General features: G+C 42.8%; 1 long non-coding RNA gene across 2 annotated transcripts; it reads right to left on the bottom strand.

Moving 5' to 3' along the window:
* Window positions 1–6,240: 6,240 nt before the first annotated feature.
* LOC128852572 (uncharacterized) lies at window positions 6,241–17,349 on the bottom strand. Of its 2 annotated transcripts, XR_008450527.1 has the most exons (5): window positions 16,341–17,349; window positions 15,704–15,814; window positions 15,045–15,176; window positions 10,572–10,704; window positions 6,241–9,623 (listed from the first exon to the last, which is right to left on the bottom strand). It is a non-coding gene; the product is annotated as an uncharacterized LOC128852572 (long non-coding RNA). The 2 variants fall into 2 exon arrangements; XR_008450526.1 differs by having other exon boundaries at window positions 15,704–17,349.
* Window positions 17,350–19,043: the final 1,694 nt, after the last annotated feature.

The raw sequence follows: 19,043 nt of genomic DNA, 5'->3' as shown, positions 1-19,043 counted from the left end.
ACACCATCCAGGTGGCCTTTCATTTATTACTTTAATAATATATTCATAATTCAATAGATTTATCATCATCACACACACACAGATGGTTTGCTGAAATGAGATCTTCCATTATCTCTCTCATAATGCGAAGTTTTTCTGAGTGGAGCTTCTCTCTCCTCACCTGCTTTGGGTTGCCCTCTCTGTTTTTGTAAGACTTTTACCTGCTCGTCCTATTTTTCCACGGGGCTGTTTGTTTATCCAAGGGGAAGGCACGGGTCTGGAAAGAGTTTTGAAGTATTTAATGAAGTTTGTTATTTTTAGCAAGGCTTAAATTTAGCCAGTATATATATTCATAACTCTAAAAGCATTAGCGATACAGCTTTCTTTTTTGGTTGTTTGTAAGTTTGGTTAAAACTTTTAGAGGAGAATTATTACCTGCTCATCTCTAAAAGGAAGAAGGAAAGGTGAACTGCTTGCATAGCAACAGCACCTATAAATAACCAGGCAATTTCAGATATTATACGACTTTATAAAGGAGAAAGAAATGCAATTTGAGCCATGCTGAATACTTTAGAGAAAACTTACTCTTGAGCCTACTGGTAAAACAGCCCTTTCCCTTAAGCATCTTCACAGCAAAGAAAAGAATCTCAAGTTTGACTCTTTCATAGCTTTGAGATTCAAAAACGTGGACTGGACTAAGCTAGAGTGCTTTTTATTACCACAGCTTGTTCTCCAATGGGCCAAACACGAACCTGTCTTCACCTGAGGAACTCTAGATTCCTATGGAAATCCAGGGAGGGCGTCGCTTCCCAAGCAAGCAGGCTTTGTGAGTAACTTTACCTGTAACTTGTGTCTGGTTTTTACAGCTCACTCACAGCCCCTGTGGTTCAGATGGATCAGTAGTATCCTAAGTCAGGCCAGCGGATCAAGTTAGACTCAGTACTTGATAAATCAAAACTGCCGTTTAGTCCCTTGTGTGCAGAGCACACAAAACTCTACTGAAGGGAACGCTGCTGATGAGCCTGAGCATCGTCAGACTCTATGAAGTTAAATACTTAAAATTGGTGTTTACGTTGCGTGTGTTCTCTGTACTCGCCCCTCCTGGTTGCTGTGGCACTCGTGGTATGACACAGGCACTGCACACCCTCGGGGTGGCAATACAGAAATTGATTCTTTATTTTCCCTCTTTCTGCTCCTTCCCTGCCCAGTCCTTAAATCCTCTGTCTGAACTCCTGGGCTGCTCTGACATCCATCACTTTCATTTCAGACGAGCATGAGACAGTAATATTGATGGATTGTTTTTATATGTTCAGATTTGAATTTCTAATCTGCGAGCCGCTTGTGTTTTCTTCCCTTCTTTCATTAACGAAAATGAAGGTACCCAGAAATAATCAGTTTTTTTCTGTTTCTGTAATAAAAAGGATCACACTGCGAGTCAGACTTCAACATTGAAGTTCTTACCAATATTACCAAGGAGGTAATATTACTTGTATGTATTTATTTTATGGAGCTGTCACTTGGCATAGAGGGGGAAATAAAAAAAGAGAGAGAAAAAGACATTACTTTAGTACAAGAGAAACCGTGTAACTGGCTTTTTTAATGTTCCCTTCTGAGCTGTCAGGGACCTTCACATTTGTCTGGTACCGTGACAAGTGTTTTTCGTTTGCACAAAAGTTAATGTTGTCTTGAAGTAATTAATTGGCAAAGAAGCTACTTAGCATTACCTGGGGTATTGCGGTGATATTGCAGTGGTGTCTCCGACTTCATTTTTCTTAATATGATTTATTCCCATTTCCCTCTACCAATATAATGAGTCTTAACAAATGAATGCCCTCGACTTCCCCAGCAGGAGACATTCAGGTGGAAGGTGGCCACGAAGCTAAAAATGACTCTTCCAAAACTTCCAGAAATTCCCAGCTTTGAGCCAGGTACCACAGTTCAGATGCTGAATTTCAACTCGCGTTTGGCAGTGGCTTAGAAAACAAGTAGCTCTGACACAGGTTAAAGGCCATGACCATGCAAAACCAAAAAAGCAGTTTCCGCAGCACCTGTTGGGATGGACGCATCCCCCTCCTGCCAGGCAGTTCCTCTGTAGGCAGCGTGCAGGGAGCCCAAGCGTCCCTGTGGCTGCTGACAAGAAGGGGCAGAAGGAAAAGGAAAGTATGGGATAACCATAGGAATTCACACATAAAGATTAAATTGTTGTGGTTTTTTTTTTAATCAAAACTCTTGAAATGGTACAATTTTTTCCTAAAACCCGATGTGCTCCCATCAACAAATCACAGGAAAAATCTGTCAGGTTAGAATACTTGATTGGAAGCCAATTTTCCCATAATAAAAACAATCGGATAAAAATTCTTATAAAATCTTGGAAACAACTGTTTGTAGAATGCTACTGTAATAATTATTATTTGCAGTCTAGGGACAGTGACAGAGAATTTTTTTATGGCCCCAGTTTCTTGTGCTACAAATAAGCCAAGTAATTTAGTTGAACTTTCATTGACATCTTGCCAGTGCACAAGCTCATTAATGTGATTTTGTCTGTTAGGATCATATTTCACTGGTTAATTAAATAGCTAAATGGTACCAAAAATTACCTCCATGGTAATCCTTAGTTAAGTTGCCGTGGGAGGGAACACATCTCATACTGATGTTATCCCTCACTGCTACCTAAACACAAAATTAAAGGGACATAAGAAACACCTCCGAAGGATGGCGATCAGTTGATGTGATAAGGTATTCCCAGAAATCGCAGAGACTGGAGTGGTTAAATCTGAGGAGGACGACTGAAGGCAGAAGATGTGATTTACATGGGGAGGACCATGTATTTATCCACAGTTCCCAGGGTGAGTCTAGAATACACAGCCTGACCAAATGTTAAACAAGGAAGTGATTTAACTCCTCAAATAAGCCAACACTCCTGAGTCGTCCTGAGCCGCACAACAAATACTTGAGGTAAGGCTTGGGCAAATGATTCTGCAAATAACTGTGTAAGTTTGTGTTTGTATCTTCTTCTGAATGAATACGTTTCCTTACCTCCACCAGCAGGCTCTGTGTGTGTAGAATCAGGACTCTGCAACCAGAATGGAAGGTTAAAATACATAAACAAACTAAACTGCAGCAATAAAACCCAGCAAAACAGCTTTAATGATGGCCGTCCCTCTTCACAGACAATGTCCAGAGCTTACAGCTGGCTCCTTACAGCCTGTCTTGGCAAAAGTCCCATGTTTCCTATAGAAACTGACCCTTTGTTCAGAACAAAGTCTGTCTCTGTTAACCAGAAGAGGGAAAAATCAGGCATAAAAAGATTACCTGAAGCTTCATGCCATCCAGCTGAGTTTTATGACATTAGGTCCTGCACCATTTAATTGCTTGCATTCATCTCTCTGCAATCCACTTTTCCCCACCAAGTCCAGATGTTGATGCTCTCTCCTTTGTGCTTTGAAGCTCGCAGTTGCAAAGATAATTTTCTATTTGCAAGCTGGCACTCGATGAATAGAGTCTATAAGAAGCCTTTCTGCTTTTTGTTTTTATTTAATCAGCTGAAGGTCTGGAAAACAGCAGTTTCACAGTTTAAAGATAAATATTATTACAATAGCACTAGAAAAAGTAACTGCTGCACCTGAAACAGGTTTTTTTTCCAACCGTAGCAGCCTTGGTGGTTTCTCCCTACAGCAGGGGCGCGGGCAGAGGCTGCCCAGGGAGGTGCTGCCATCCCCACCCCTGGAGGCATTTAAAAGCTGGGCAGATGAGGAGCTCAGGGATCTGGATTAGCAGCGGACAGGTATGGTTGGACTTGATCACAAAGGTCTTTTCCAACCATACAATTCTATGATTGTGTATGTATTTCAGCTGCCTGGTCATGTTCTCTGGCATTTGTCTCAGCAGGCCAACCGTGACAAAGCCCTCAAACAGCACATCTGCCTCTTCCCTCTTTTCGCATTCACTTCTGTGAAACACAAAAAGCCTGTGCCATGGGATTTAAAAGTAGACAGAAGGTGGGTCTCAAACACTTATGGCAACCTAAACTTAGTCCTCTCTTGGAACTGGTGAATCCAAAAGGCTCAGAGGAGGGCAAATGTAACCGTGTGTGCACATCACTCCCTGTCCTCGCAGCTGGGGATACCTGCGAGCAAAGCAGGGCTCACCTGCCCTGCTCCTACAGCAGCGCCGGCTGTGCTTGTTCCTGCCCCAGCCTCTCCACAATAACACTGCTCTCCTTTTCAGTTCCTAGGTTCTTTCCTTTCTCCTCAAGAATCATGTTCCCAGCGACACTACCAGCCCTTAGTCTCTCTTCCAGAGATCATTTTGCAATAACAGTCATCACCCATCAGGTGTGACAGCACAAATAAACGACACCGCCCTGTTCCCCAGCTCCTGGTACTGCTCTCACAGATGAGTCTATTCCTAACTCAGTACAGTTCCTGGCTCTTCAGGGTCACATTTTTGCAATGTAATATATACAATGTTTTTTCTCCAGCTCACTCTCAGCTTTGCCTTTTGTTAAATAAAATCAACACTTCCACAATATATTACTTTTTATTAAATAAAAGCAAGTTTCACAATATCCCATTTTTCCCTTTCCCACAGGGTGCTCTGTGACATCTGCGGGACATGGTAAGTTATTTTTTCTTGCTGACCACCCTCACAGGCTACAATAAAACCTGAAAGGAAAGTATATCTGTCACTATAGATACTCAACTGCCCACATAAAGTGCTGTTTAGTGCTGTGACAGTCTTTCTGTGTTGTTGCAGTCCCTGACTTCAGAAGGTCAGAAGACTATTAATTATTCCTAAGATGCAAACTTCTCCATCCCGCTCATTCTCAACCAGTGCGCATCTTGATTAATCTGCTTTTCTTTAAGTGAGGGGAAAAAAAGAAAGGAACAGAAATTTAACAGAAGGAGGTTCTGAATTTATCTTCCTGGTATTCTCCTCCTAAGGAATATGATGTTTAATGGTGTCTTTATTTAATCTGAATAGCAAAAAGGGAATAACAAACCAAAAGAAGAGAAATAAGCAGCAGACAGGTGAAAGGTCAAGCGAACACAACGACCTCCCGTGACTGAAACAAACAGGTGTTCTAATACCCACGCATCTTCTCTGTGTGAAAGTCTGTAAGGGATGGGAAAAGATGATAGGACAAGTATATATTAATATTTCTGTCACCGTGAGAACGGAAATGAAATGGTTACGAACTGTCTGCTGTCACTTATGGCCTGTGTGCCTCAATTCAAGCCACCACGTCAGTCATACAACTGTGCCTCCCTTTGCTCTGACAGACAGGATGTGATGTTTGGAACAGAACATTAGTCCATGAGAACCCAAGAATAGACAATGGCTTTTACACATTTGCAGAGAACTTGGCTTGCCAGCTAGAGAAGCACAGATTTCAAATATTGGCTCAGGGAATTCCTTAATTTTGACCAGACTTAAATGCACGCTCAAAACCTTACGCTTTGTTTACCAACAGCGAGGCAATCTCCACCATTGGCGCAGAGCAGTTTAGTTTCCTAGCACACAAATAGCGTGGGAGGGCTCACCCCAGTCTGCTCTGGCCGCTGCCAGCTTCAATCACTGCTGCCAGGCTGTGAGTGCCCGCAGCCTCCAGTCCTTGCTCCTTCTAGGGCTCAGCCTCGCAGGACACCTACACCCAACTCTGATACAATAGTTTGATTTTTAGATGCTATTAACGTGAAATAAGCCACCATCAAGCCAACCCTGCCCAAAAGATATGTGCAAGCAAAAGGAGCAATAAGTGCTCTGTAGCGTGGCAAATATCCCTTAAGTATTACTGTGCTGTCCTCTTTGTCAATAAAAGCAGAGAAAATAGACTTTGTTTTACATTAAAGGCTTATTCCAGACTTTTTCAAATAATGCAGTATAAAGAATTTCTTTAAACCACTTCTATTTCAGTTATTAACCTCGAGGGCAAGACTGAAGAGCCCACACAGGTCAGTTTATTCACTATTTGGCTCAGTTTTTACTTTGGTTGGGGGTTGTATCACCTTTCTTCTTGTTTTAAACTCACTGAGCGTGCACCGTCACCATGAACCGTGTTCTTCCAGTAGCATTATTGTTTTTGTCATATCCTACCCAAGTTGAGTCAGTGAGTTCTTCTCATCTTATCTTATAATAAAAGATCTTCTTTTATTATAATTAACCAAACACCTCTCAGGACACTGCCCACTCTATAGAGACCAGTTAGTGTTGCGACATGCAGGATTTGACCATCTCACACTATATTTACTCACTGGTCTGTTTGTCCACCAGAGCAGTAAACTCCCCTCGGTTGTGCCAATTCCTGCTTCATTTTGTGCATCTGTTTCATCACACATCCTGGAACCCATGGAAATGACAGGTTTTGAGACAAAAAAAATTTGACACATCCTGGACAATATTCACATTGATTTTCCATAAATCAGTTTTGCAAGGGGCACAGCGATCTATTCATACCCAGACCTCCTAAATAGTAAAGGCAATCTGGTTGATGCACTCAAAATTCTTATTAAAGAGATCAAATAGCAAGGGAGAAAAAAAGAAGAAAAAGCACTAAAATGTACTGACTAATTGTTTTTTTTTAACATTACAATTTTGAATTTCCGTAATATATCAGTAATAAAAAGTGTGAGTGAATTTCCATAATATATCAGTAATAAAAAGTGTGAGGGCTTGGGGTTGCCAGTTCTGTCATCTTTACAACAAACTCCAAAGATAACTTACCTGCCTACTTACCTCTCCTTTTGCTGTCCTGCCTAGATCTTCCACCGCTGTGGTCAGCATCATCATGGGTGAATGGAATGCACTCAAAAGAGAGAAGCAGTGATATGTTCCATTGAGGTAAAAGAGTAGTTTGACAGAGTATAGCAAGTTCAATGGAATTTTAAAGTGTATAACAGTGTTTTAAGAAAGGTTCACCTCATTTATCACTGTACAGAAGAAACATATCAGTCCCTTACCAAGGATCTGTTGTGGGTGAGGGATCTCTCTGCTTTTGGTGAGGCAGGATCTCTTAGTCTCAGGTAAGGACACACTAAACTTGAGCGGTGTCCCTGCTCAAAAGAAAGGGGTCACCAGGCGTGCAGCCCAGCTGCAATTCAGGGAGAGCTCAAACTGGGCCCACACATCCTGACGGCAATGTGTTCTGGCTCTCTACTGGACAACATTTACCATGGTCCAACACACCAGGAATGTCATAAAAGCGAAGTATTTCTATGACTTATGAACATCAGGAAATGTGAGCTGCAATCCAAAGGGGTTATTACAGATGAAAACAAGCAGGATCCCCGAGTTACAGAAGCTCCACAGCTCTGTCTGATTTTCCAAGCCACAAAGAGACAAGACCCCCTTTTACACATCGTCATCACCAGACATAAGTTTTGAGGAACGAGATCACACCAATACAGCCACTAGTTTAACTGTATGGCACTGCTTTTCCTTTACGCAAGAGCAAGTAAACACGGAGCATTGATAACAACTTCAACTTAACTTTCAAACATATCTCCTGTCTAAATCAGACTTACTTTCCTCACCCACAATTTCCTTCAGGAAAACTACGCTGAGTTTTAGAATGAACTTTGAAAAGGCATTTTCAGGGAACAGAAAATGTCATCCACATCTGTTAGAAAATAGCCAGAAGGTGAAAATTCAGCAGAACTCTTGTTTCAGAGAGCCTGTTCGCTGGGAAAAGATAAGTTAGCACAAGAGCTGTGAATCCAATTGTGATGCCAGTATTGTCCTCTCCAAGCTCCCCGGGTTAGGAGGGCAGGTTCAGAGAGAATCTGACTGTTCTCATCCCATGGCAGAACTGGAGGTGACCATGCGGACAGACTTCTTGCTTGGCAATCTATGAATTAAATGGTTCATCTACAGGGGCTCATGTGTTAGAAGCAAAGCCTGCCAAAATGCAGATTCATCCAATTCCAAGGAAATTACGGACTGTTTAATTTGGTTTGCATCCAAACTCAGAGAGGGCAGTTCAGATACGAGTAGAAGAAAAGGAGGCCAGGGCAATCAGACACCTTCTTTTTATTGGTTCCTGTGGGAAATAGCTTAAGGCAGCACACTGACGGCAAAGCCAAGCGAAAATGGTTTCCTACACAATCACACACACCTCAGCTGTCACTAAGACAGCCTACTTTGATTATAACACCAAAGGACACACTGCACATATTTCCAGTCCCCTTCTTTCCCAATGAGCACTGGAAGAGAAAGCTTGGCCCAAGGAGATGACGCTCCACCCTAAAATACCCTTAGGCTATGTCTGCTTTGACTATGAAGAGAGAAGCACTACTATGGAGTAGTGAGACCCCTCCATGAAAGGAGCCTGGCGTGCAGCTGGAGTGGACCCACAACAGAAACCTCTCTCGCAGCCAAGTCAGAATCCTGCCCCTACACCGCCTCAATTAGAAGTTTTGCAGGGTTGCACAAAAGTACTTCCCTGAGACCTAATGGGAAACCCATTATGAGGTGGTCTGCTCCGTGTAGCTTGCAGAGTTCTTGTTTGGTTTCATTACTGTCTAAATCCACCCTAGGAAATGTGTAACTTGAACAGACCAGGATCTTTCAGAGGAGTCGAAACATATCTTCCTGCGCACAGGTGATCTTGCAACTCAAGTTGCTGTATGTATAGCACCAACTGGCACTTTGCTTTGGTACCACCTATTGATCAGCTTAGAAAAATATTCCTATTTCACAGCAGGACTTGGATACCTTAGAACCATCTAATATAAGTGTACTTGCTTTCCCCAAAGAAAAAGGCTCAGTTACCTTCGTCTTTTGGACACTACTCCTAGTGTTCGAAACCTCTCTCCCTAGCAGGAAGCACTAAATCGTACGCACTAGCAACCAATTCATACACAAGCTAACAAGTCATGGCCCAGCAAGGCATTCCATTCTCTCATCTGCTAAGAAACACATCCATTTCCAATAAAATGTAAGCTGTTTTGAATATCTGATTTTGTCTTCAAATCCAAGCGAGTCAAAGCATCAAACTAGGAGCAGGATGATTTCCCCAGTTTGTACATTTTACACATTTTGAACTCAGAGATTCTGCAATCTCGTCTGACTTTCTTACTTGAGACAACACAGAATTAGATTCAGTGGTGCATCAGGTACGTAACAGCTGAGCCGCAACAAGGTACAGCCAGATATTCTAAACCGGTTTAAATACTTGGGAATATGATTTTCCTCCATATTTTTTTAGAAAGGTAAAACCAGTCAGAGAGGTACCTTACAACCAGTCCGATTGATTCACCCTACAGGCTCCAGTCCTTGTGTCCTGTCCTCCCTCTGATGCTACAATCGCAGACATCCACCCCAGTCACACACAAACTCTCTGCTTGACCTGTGACTGACATTTCTGGTTTCTGCACAGAAGCTGTATCTCAGATGAACGATTGCAGGTAAGTTGTAATTAGGTTCAGTACTTACTCACATATTTATTGTGAAGTCCAAACAGGAGAAAAGCGTGGTTTTGGCTTGCCATGTCTCCACATTGCTGCGTACAAACCTGGGGTGCGATCTGAGCGCGCGTGGAGAAAACCATGCCTTTGCATAATGAGTTTTAGATCAAGAAAGCTTTACAGCAACTGGGTAACGGGAGCAGTTCCCTTTCTTCAACCTGGCTTCTAAAGCAATCGCATCTGTAATAAGAGCGCAACACAGAACTGACGGCTTTGATTTCTGAGAAAGACTGAGGCTACTTTAAAAAGTATCACTTGATTTATCAGAGGAAACCAGTGGGGAGGAACTTCAGAAAGCCTGTAACATCAACACACATAAAAATGATGGGAGAAAAAAATCTCAGTACGCTGGTAGTCTACTACAGGTAACCAAGACCGTAGCATTGGTAAGAAGTGGAATACCAATCCCAGTTAGTATTTTTGCACAGTGCATTTTTTTCCAAGTTCAGCATTTAAATTAAATCTGTCTCTGGGTGTGAATAATGAGACAGGTATCATTTCTGAACTAGAAAGAGGTGAATCTGTACAGGTCATCGTCAAACTGCTACCATGTTTCTGCATGGTCACTGCCTGCTTATTCAAACATGTTTGCAGAAATTAAGTATAAAGTTCAGCTTCAGCAGATGATCAGTCTTTACGCACCATTTAAGTACATCATTTTATTTCAGAATGATGCTGATTAAAACAATTCATGGGCAATCACATCCTTGTTCTGACTGGAAGGGCAGGGGAAATGTGACCCTATTGTAAAGCGAAGCACGTGCTATATAGAGCGGTGCTAACGTGGGCAAAAGCCTGTGGGGGGGCTTATTTCCATGCCTGATTAAATGCATCTTATGGGTATAAAATGCCTTCAAATTTAAAAAGCTTAATTTTGAAATCACTAGATAATTGTGTAATTGCAGTATTTGTATTCCCTGTAATGAATCAGAGTATAATTTCTAACAGTTCTGCGGAAATGGAATCGCCTGAAAGCAGCCATGGCAACTCTGTTCTTTGATGTAACTGCGGGGCTCAAAGTTTGGCCCTAAAACACGTCAACAACATTTGAATTGAGGATTCACTGACAAATAAGACCGCACATACTATATCCAGTAGCCTTTTCATTCTAAAATGTGCAAAACTCACCTTCCTCCTCAGAAGAACCAAATCTCTGAGGTGTTTTCACAGGCCAGCCAGGTGCTTCTGACGCCTCCTTTGAAGGGAGTGCAGGAGCACGAGCTGCCCCGCTGCTGCTCCGTCTGGCAAGCGGTGCTGTTGCCTGCAAAGGGAGATGCAAAGTAATTACAGGCGGCTGGAGGTACTCTTTTAATTCTTTCATTTCAGCTGTACAGATCTTGGCACACAGTTTTCAAACACAGCTACAGTCTGCTGTAAGACGGCGTGCCTCTGGGCTATTGGCTCTTCTAAAGGCAAAGAAAAAGGGTGGAAGCAAAAATGCAAATTCAGGCCAGCAAAAAGTTTTGTCATCACTCACAGCAACTACAGCAATCTTGGTACCGAGGTAAGCGAATATCATAGCTCTCCGTTTAGTCTGAGTAAAAGTATCTTAGAGCACTACAGCTACAGGACTGATAAGCCCAGTGCTGCTTAGCGTCACCACTCCGAGCAGCAGCAGCAGTCAGCTGGGGAGTCACACCAGCAGTGGAAGGCCCCAGGAACACCCACACCCAGCGCCGATGAGCAACCACGGTAGAACAGCACTCCAAGAAGGTAATTGCCTCTTCAACATAAAAACATCAGTGGTGCTGTGCAGGTCTTGTGGGTCAGCACACCTCCCTTCCTCAAGGCCTGTCCGTCAGCTCCACTGTTCCAAGGTGTAACACAACCCAAGCCTCTCCTGTCCCACCTCAGCCCGCTGCCTGGTACTGTTTAGACAACCTGGTTAGCTCACTCTTGCTGTGAGCAGGTTTTGTCGGGTTCTTTTACTGACTGTGAGGTTTACATAGAGCTGTCTAATCCCTTTTTTCCTCCAAAACCTGTATTTGTCTGCCTTCCCTTTAGTTTTCTTAATGGAGGGGTCTAGACCATCTCCTAGAGTCGCTGCCAATGACCTTTCTCCAGATGTCCCAGAGTCGCTGGGGTGTCACATGCAGGTTATGCTTCACAGGTGAAGAAAAACACGGCACCAGCACCAGCGTGTGGCTTTCAAGTACCTGTGGTAAAGCTCTCCACCCCTGCAAGCACCACCTAGGCCAGGCCCAAGGTGGGACACAGCAAAGCACTGCAGCTGCAGCAATGGCATGCGACAATCCCCAGGCAGTACAGATCCAGAGGAGGTACTTATGCCATAGGGCTGTGCAGGACCCAGGACTGGTTTTGTTTAAAAGAAGACATTTTCTCTTCAGTTAGCCAGAAACCTTCTACCCTTGTCAAGTTTAAATTTATTCTTGGCCAATCTCTATCTATTTAATTCAGTACCGGTACTGTAAACCAAATAATTACTGCCCAATCTTGCTATTTCCTCCACTGATATAATAATAAGATATTGCTGTAGTTCCTCAACTTTCATTTTGTTAATAGAAACAGGCCTAGGAAAATGATTTGAAGATCTCTTCAACAGACAAGACAGATCTTTTCTGTGCCCAGACAAGGAGCTCTTTTGTTCACCCAATCCAATAAGGTGACATGTATTTTTAAGGTGACATGTATTTTTTTCGTATAAATGAAAGCACACCAGTAGCTTTTAGAGTATTTCTGTGATTATGCCACAAAACACCAGCCTGGCACACGGAAACTGCCCAAGTTTCCTCCTGGCAGAGGCACATGCGTGGGGCACAGCCACAGCGAACCACAAACACACCCAGCCCTTCTCTGCTGTTCCCTAACTTCCAGCTGACAAACTACAGAAGTTCTTGGTAGCGTTCCCTCAGGACATGAATTTGTGCAGTACATCTTGTGATATCAGGATCTAAAGTACATTCGCTTGTGTAATCAAGTTAATCTTATTTTTGTTATACCAATTGAAAGGCATTTAGTTGCTGATTTAAAAGACAAAGCCCCAGCTTCGTTTTATAGCATTTGCTGAGAATTCCAAATACACAGAGGATTTGCCCCAAACATGAATAAATATTTAACCCATATTAAAGTCCAAATGCCTTTTTAATATCCTCTACTGTACTTCTGCCTTTGAGTTTAATCAAGACTTATATGGAACAAAGACAAAGAGCAGATAGACTTCAAATTTGTGTCGCAGAGATCGACCTGGAAAGCTCTGTGATGTCATCACACACACCTTGAAAAGAGCTGTTAAAATGTACGGTACTCTAAACCACTGCATCATCTTCACATCCTGTTGTGTTTATATAATAGCAAAGGTACTCAATTCCAGCCAGATGCTTAGCAAGCTCTCTGGGTCGAGTGCTACCCTTTCGCTATGTGCTTCCCTAGTCTCTAGCCCCAGGAAGCCCACGACCTTACCTGGATGTAAACGCCATCCATTATACAAATCATACATTAAGAATTTAGGGAGTTCTTCTTTGACACCAAATTCATGTATTTAAAGATCATTGCCATGTTTGAACAAATAAAGTAAACGTATCTCTTACCCACAAATAACTAACAATTCCTTTTTGCATCACAACTTTCATTGGCGATCACCCTCTAAATTACTGTGTAACTCTACCCCCGTAATCCCCTTAACCCCACTTCACTCACATGAGATAACTACTTAACCCCACTTCACTCACATGAGATAATTACGTCCCGAGCATTAGGCAATTAGTCTAACGTTCTCACCTAACACTTGCCGCTGGACAATGATGCGGAGACTGCAGGACAAAGACTCCAAAACATTGTAATTTCATGTTCCTACAACACTGCATGTTATTAGACACCAACACTCCCATAAGTTTTACTGAGCTGGGAACAGCTCGGAAGATGAAGGAAAACAATCTCTGCAAGCTAAAGAAACAGAATTACAAGGGCTGGCTGGCTCACTCTGAGTTTCTAGTGCTCTCAAAGACTGAAAGACACTAGTGTCCAAAATACCAGTCTGAGCTGCCAAACAAACGAAGGTAAAACTATTGTTCATGTAACTATATCTAATTCCTGTTTCTCACCGAGTTTGGGACACAAAATTGAGTGACAGGATTCATCCTGTAGTTATATTAAAACTTCCCTTCCAAAAGCACAGATATTTCGAAGTTGTTATACTCTGTTTTTGAGTACATCACTCACTATCAGGTATATAAGGAAAACAATGGGTTGAGATGATTTCTTCGGCCAAGTTCAAAGCATTAGAAACAGTATGTAGTATTGCATGAAGTCAGAAAAAGCTGAAGTGAAGCACCTGCAAATTTAATTTAATCATATATATATATACACACACACATAATACTCATATAATAATGCCAGCATCTGCTACTTAAGAGAATGAAACCATTCTAAAAGCTTTACCTTCAAATAAGTATCAATTTATACTGGAAACAAACTGAACACACATGGCAATCATGTGCACTATTTGAATTAATCCATTCAAATCACTTTTTAAAATAAAAAATTCCATCAACATTCACAAATTGAAGATGGAAAGGTCCTCAGCTAACCCTCGGGAATATCTGGTACTGCAATTACCAACATGCCTATGCTGTTAATCAAGTGTTGGCTTTGTTTTTTAAAGCATACTCAGAAGAAAACACAAGAGGGAAACATTAGGAGGAGCTGAAAAGCCAGGCTTGTGTGGTCTCCTTGCTGTGTTCTAGAAAACCATCACCACACAAATAAAACGGACAGGCTTGGCTGCTGCCTTCACTTTTATTTCTTGGTGAGCTATTCCCAATTACACTCAAAAATACCAACACGCTGCTGAGGAGAAAACATTTCTATAGGTTTTCTTTCTATTACAGGTTCTGTTGACATGTTGGAAGGGTTCTCTTGCAGATTGTCTATTGAAAGTCCACAGGACAACTTCGGACACTTGAGCTTCCCCATGTGAAACTGGGGATACTATCCAAGTTCTTACTGTCACTGTACATTAGGTTCCCACACAATTTAATTACTTTATTATCTAGGGCACAGTAACCACTCTAGATATAACATGGAAGGACTAAAAGACTAAACCCAAAGATCTTTACTTCCAGATTCCCAGAACTTGCATAACGTCAACTATCCAGAACACATGAAACAATGAAAATTGTCATTGTCCAATGGAAAAGAAGAAAGAAAGAGAGACAAAGCAGGTTTTGAACTTAACTCTAGGATGCTTTTGAAAGGCAAGGTTAAATAAGGTAAACATCTGCAATTACAATGCAGATAGCATAACACACTCGGGGCTTTTATACGATGTCAGACACATTCATTTTGTGTTAGAAATTGTCACGTTACAAGGCACCAAACATCACCTCAGCAGCTTCCTATAATTTAATTTATTTCTTTATTCAGACTGCATAAAGTTTCCACAATGGAAAAGGACAGAAAATGGAAGGGGGGAAAGTCCCACCCAAGCATCACCAGATGGAATAAAGTGTAGAAGAATGGAAGGCAGACGTTGTTGGATACTGATGTTTCTGACAGTCTCTATTTCTTACATCATTAGGGAGCACTAACATGAGGAAGCATTTCCAAGGTTTGTTTTGCTGTTTCATTGCTAGAGTTCCTTACCTCTTTGTTTCAGCTCCACTAAGGGACAGATAATGGGCAAGGCATGCAGGGAAACCACTCTTCCCTTCTTGTTGTTGGCTTCCCAAGTGGTACAGGACACTCACAGATATGATCAGACAGTATTTTCTAGAGCTGAAAAGAAGAATTTGGTCAAATTTCTATTAGGAAGGGTTCAGAATGCAATTCAGAGCAGTCTAGAATAGCTCAGAGCATCACTCTTGGTCTTACACAGGGATGTATCTCGGAAACCCAGGTTCTCTGAACCCCGTATCCATCAAGCAACCAGCAATTCTGAATCAATGTCAACATGGAATTGAAAGACATTTTTGTATTCTTAAAAGTTTTACCCTGTAGAGCTTCAATTATCAACATCTACAGCAAAGAGATGAGAACTAGAGGTGGTCTTGCAGAGTATTTGCAGAGTAAGACAACAGTAACACTTATTTCATGCTGATTTATTGATGCATTTGAGAATGAAAAAATATTCCAGACATGGATAAGTAGACGTTCCTTTCATTTGAACTGAGATGCAATTTGACTGCGGAAATTTTATCTACACATGTTTAGAATTAAAGGAAATTACCTGACCTAAATGCTTATGGTTTTCTTATGATTACTATCATAAAAAAAAAAAAAAAAAAGCAATACACAAGAATTACCCCAAGACTGTATGATTAACACAGCATTTAGATGTTGTACTTGGGGACATGGTCTAGTCGCAGCCTTAGCAGGGCTGGATCAATGGATTCAATAATCTTAAGGGTCTTTTCCTACGAAGAAAAAGAAATAAAAATATATAAATACACACACAGTGAGAGCACCACCCTAGTGCTGCTCATCCTCAGCCAGCGCGGCACCAAGCCCTCAATCCGAACCCATCCAACACCCAGCGTTGCTGCTCGTGGCAGCTTCTCCATCCAGTCTCCTTGGTGTTTCTTTAATCAACTTATCATTTTTCATGAAGTTATAAGTGTAATTGGATAATAGAATAACAACCCCAGAGCTTTTCTACCAACAGCTGTAGATTTTTTCCGAACTACGGCTAACGCCGGACCCACTGCAGCAGCAGACGGTGGAGGGCAGCAGGCACTCCCAGCCTCCCCACCTGCTCTGCTGCTGGGTATTTTATCCACAACAGGACATTGGCCCCACGCTTCCCTTCTTCCTACAACGTGTCCCTCGATTCCTGCAGCCCTTACAGAGCAGAGACGGGAGCTGCCAGCCAGGATCTTTCCTTTCTCTTGGGAACATCTAACGCTCTCTCTGCTGTGCAGGCATCTGTCTCGTGGCAGTTACCATATTATTTGAGGTTATCTCCCCTTCTGTCTTCTCTGCCTCCTTCTCGCAGGAGAATTAGGCTACTACATGCAGGGCAAAAGCTTGCATACGTTCAGCCAATTCCCAGCAGGCAGCGTCGAGGCCTTTGTAGGATGGGCCATGTCATTTCAGAGCCCTGTATGTAAAAGGAACCAAGTGATTGCCGGGACTGCTTTGGCACTGTCGAGCACCTACCAGCCTCCTGCTAGCCCTGATGAGTAAAAGGGTTTCCAGTCTGTCCCCAAGATGTTAAATACAATTAGGCAGCCATTCCAAACATTATGGAATTGAACACTCTCCTCTATTCTGCATAACAAACCCAAATGGCTACTACTGCGCCATTAAGCGCAACACAGCCTGTATGAACAATCGGAGCAGGATGGAGATTTTTCCTGGGTGCTGTCAGCAGCATACGCCTGCTGAAACAAGGAATACCTCCATCCATGTGCTCTCTGTCAGCCTCTGACAAAGGCAGCTCAGCCTTTGTGCTCCCAGCAAACAGAGAGGAAACGATACGTTACATAAAGCCCCTCTTTGTTGCAGTTTGTGGAGAGAAGGCATTGCACAGACAAAGAAAAATGGGATGTCTGCAAGCACTGCAGCTGTGAGCTGACTGAGAAAAAACTGCTTTGTTTTACAATTATGGATTTGAATCCAAGCTAAACCTATCTGTAAATGACTGGGGCTCAGCTGCCACTTGGCCTCCATCCACTAATGTGGACAATGGGTCCGGGTGCGCCTGTGCCGAGAGCTCTGGAAGGGCTCACGGGAGCAGTGATTCCCCTCCTCACCATGGCTGCATCAGCGACCCAGGGTGAACAAAGGCATCCACACCTCTCGCTGCCACAGCCCGGCAGCAAACTGCACATTCCCTGGAGTAATGGGGGGAACTGGGAGGGATTGCTTTTTCTAACCGTGTTCCAGTGGTGCAGGACTGCCCTACCCCCGTGCCCAAAAGGAAAAAATGGTCTGCCAAGCGGCGATGCTAAAAAATTGCACAATTATTACTTTTTGCAAGACTCCAACTCCTGTACTGCAATGAAGTAAAATAAACACCCATGCCAAGGCAAAGTCTCTCTTGTGCTCCTTCTTACTTGGTCTATTCCCTTCTACTTCCCACATTCCAGCAGAGAGAAATCTCAGACTTCTGTAGAAACATATGCAAATGACAGAAAAACACTGTATACAAATAATTCTACATATAATATATTAATATACATAATGCTGTCAGTTTCATCCCCAGAGAAAAGGCAGAATCCATGTCCCTCAAGTCCTTTAGATAATTAAAGGAAGACAAGCAGCTCCTAAAGGAAGTTCTTCACGCCAAGGGTGGGGAGGCCCCTGGCCCAGGTTGCCCAGAGCAGTGGTGGCTGCCCCATCCCTGGAGGGGTTCAAGGCCAGGTTGGATAGGGCTTGGAGCCCCTGGTCCAGTGGGAGGTGTCCCTGCCCACAGCAGAGCATGGGACTGGATGGGCTGTGAGGTCCCTTCCAACCCAAACCATTCCATGATTCTATGATTAAGCTTCTAAACTTGTACGTGATGCCCATGACTGAACCACGGTTTGTTCATCTCACTCTATTCCAAAGCCAACTTTAGGTGACCTACAAACACGCAACTTAAGAAATAATGGCTGGGCAACTGTGGTAGCAACGATCGTTCCAGAGCACCGCTGATACAGGCGGTGCTATTGGCTATGTTTTTACAGGGATTGCCTCCATAGAGCTCCTATCAAATCTACATGCACAGTAACCCACATTTGCAAGTGAAAACAGTTGCCGAGGTGTGCAATTGTTTATTCTGAACACAGAACAGACTCTGCATGGGCAAATGGATGTGCATGCAAATTCTCTCCCTGACTTCTAGAGACAGGTTTGATCCAAAGCCACAAAACCTTTTCGGCGGAGTCCTGTTGATCACAGGGATTTTGCCCACAGATGTTCCTTCCATGCCACAGACATTACCCCATTGCTCCTAAATATCAAGAAGCAGCTTAACTTTTCTTTTACTACAGCGCAGTTAAACTGATACTGAGTCAAATCAAGCCCAAATACTCTAAGAAGGGATAATCTCAAGAAGTAAGCTTGATAGTCACTGCATAATTCAGCATGAATCGTACTGGTACAGATCTGCTCCTGCAGTGGATATTTGCAAGCGAAAAATCAGGGATTTTTCTTTTTCCCCACTCTAGGAAACGTGTTTAGTGAGAAAAACCTCCAAACTTTCAAAATCTGTGTGTATATTTAAGCTAAATAGAAGGGGAAAAAAAACATTCATAAAGCTCAAACACTTTTCACAGTTACATTTTGTTGCTGCTCCAGATAAAGGATCAGAATAACTAAGAGTGAAAATAAAACATTCTGAAAAGCTTTTGAATTCTGTAATTGTGTTCCAGTTGCAATGGGGTTTGTTTAAACGCAAAGGCTCTCAATAACTAGAAAGCTCCCAGGCTGCCCTCAGGCAGGAGCACCACCAACTCTAATATCATTCTAAGAGCCAACAAACACCTGACGTCTCTCTGTATTACACGTTTGCTGTTACACAGCCTTTGATCTGGGAGCACAGGGTTGTCTCCTGCTGAGAACACTCTACCTTTATGAAGCAGGTTCCAATTAGCGGGAGGTCTAAACCGAACTGCAATGTGGCCAAGCAAGCAGCAGCGACCTCCAGCACCGCGCTGGGGG

This window comes from Cuculus canorus, chromosome 6 (assembly GCF_017976375.1).
Source record: "Cuculus canorus isolate bCucCan1 chromosome 6, bCucCan1.pri, whole genome shotgun sequence".
NCBI classification, from domain to species: Eukaryota; Metazoa; Chordata; class Aves; order Cuculiformes; family Cuculidae; genus Cuculus; species Cuculus canorus.
This window is presented reverse-complemented; position numbering and strand designations above follow the sequence as displayed.